Below are 2,328 nucleotides of genomic sequence, written 5' to 3'. Positions count from 1 at the left end.
TTAACACTAACTGACATTCCACACGTCCTACAGTAGCTTCAACACTGCAATTATTGATCTGGGTAATTTTACTACGTATAATAAGTTCTCGGCAATAATAGCAATAAACAAGTGGCACCCAGCCAAATGTTCAGCAATAATTACCTAAAAACACGTCTAGCCACAACAACTGTTAATTCGTAACACTAATATTGAGTATTTGAGTATTGGTGATAGGTAGCAATAAACTTATACAATAATAAAGTGGTAACACTGATTTCATAGCGTACGATAATTAGTTAGCAATAGAGGGCAAAAAGTTAGCAATAATCATTGAGAACCACTGAAATTTTCTTATCACTAAAAGTCGATTATTGCTAATGTAATTTTCTTAATTTAACGTCCCGATGCATATATTTATGCCCGTATACGGGTATATAGCGATACCTACTCGACGGCGGCGCCGCGGGCCGTCCGCTTTCCGCGACACCACTCCGCCCCGGGACTCACCGGGATAGAAGTACGGTCGCGCGCGGCCTATAAATTTAGCGGGGAACGCAAATACGTCTTCGACGGGGAGGTCCTACGTCTCGGAGAGGAGTTAGAGGTGACGCGAAAAAAATAGAACCTCCCGACGCATGTATTTATGCCTGTATACAGCGATACCTACTCGACGGCGGCGATATCGACCGTCTGCATTCCGCGACGTCACTCCGTCCCGGGACACCCCGCGGAGAAAGTGTCCTAGTATAAATTATAAATTTAGCGGGGAACGCGAATAAGTCGTCGACGGGGAGGGCGGACGTGTTAAGATGTGTTAATACTCGCCTTTTCTAAAAAATTATCGATGAACCCGCGCGACGGCGGCGCTCGGTTCGCAGTCGTCTCGGCCGCGGCAGGCCCGTCGGGATAGAAGTTTGGCGGGGAATTCGAATAAATCTTCGACGGGGCCGTGCGAAGTCCGTAAGGGCAGTAATACACGAAAAACATTTGAAAAAAATCGGAAAGATGTCGTTAAATATTAAGTGGTAACAAAAGGTAAATAACAAAAAAAAAGACGAAAAAAAAAATTCAATTTAACACGGCCGCCGCAAATTTAATCGAAAACCCGGAGGGGCAGGATCGAACACACGACCCCGGGTCATCCGCACCTACGCCTAACCGACCTGCCTACCTACTGAGTTGAGAACTTGCGTCAAATCTCTGACTCTTAAGCCGTTTCGCCGTCTCGGCGAATCACGTACGCGGTTCGCGCGTCCGCTTCGCGGGTCGTAGAGGGCGATCTTAGAGCGTCGGACGTCGGACGACCGGCTTCATCGCTCTCGGGCGTCAAAAACGCGATATTCGCGAAAAAAATCGAACGTCCCGACGCATATATTTATGCCTGTATATTGCGATACCTACTCGACCGCGACGATATCGGCCGTCCGCTTTCCGCGACGCCGCTCCGCTCCGGGACTCGCCGGGATAGAAGTACGGCCGCGCGCGGCCTATAAATTTAGTGGGGAACGCGAATAAGTCTTCGACGGGGCAGTGCGAGGTCCGTAAAGGCGGTTAACTCGAATTTTTAAAAAAAAAATCAAAAAATGTACGTTAAATATGTTCGTTAAATAACGAAAAAAAAAATTAAATTATCACGGCCGCCGCAAATTATATCGATTCCCGGCGGTGGGTTCGAAACCACGACCCCGGGTCATCCGCACCTACGCCTAACCGACCTTCCTACCTACCGAGTTGAGAATTGGAGTCAAATCTGTGACTATTAAGACGTGTCGCCGTCCCGGCGTATAGCGAACGCGGTTCGCACGTCCGCTTCGGGCGTCGGAGCGGTTGATCAGGCCGCGTCGGACGTCGGACGACCGGCTTCGCCGTCCTCGGACGTCGAAAACGCGATATCCGCGAAAAAAAACGAACGTCCCGACGTATATATTTATGCCTGTATATAGCGATACCTACTCGACGGCGGCGCCGCGATGCCCCGTGACTCGCCGGGTTAGAAGTACGGCCGCGAGCGGCCTGTAAATTTAGCGGGGAACGCGAATACGGCTTCGAAGGGGGGGGGTCAGACGTCTCGTAGAGGAGATACGGGTGACGGTAGTCGAAAAAGTCGGAAAAATCGTTAAAATCGTGACCACGCCGCGCTCTCCGCGATCGACTCGTCCGCCGCGGGACTCGTCCGGGAGGAAGCGCGGCCGCGCGCGGCCTTTAAATTTAACGGGGAAGGCGAATAAGTCGACGACGGGGAGGACGGACGCGTCTATGAGTGGTAAAACTCGACTTTTCCAAAAAATTACCGACCGACACGCGGGACGGCGGCGCTCGGGTTTGCACGTGATCTCGGCCGCGGCG

This window comes from Acyrthosiphon pisum, chromosome A1, assembly GCF_005508785.2.
Source record: "Acyrthosiphon pisum isolate AL4f chromosome A1, pea_aphid_22Mar2018_4r6ur, whole genome shotgun sequence".
Taxonomy (NCBI): Eukaryota; Metazoa; Arthropoda; class Insecta; order Hemiptera; family Aphididae; genus Acyrthosiphon; species Acyrthosiphon pisum.
The sequence above is the reverse complement of the archived record's forward strand: the minus strand, read 5'-3'. Positions refer to the sequence as shown.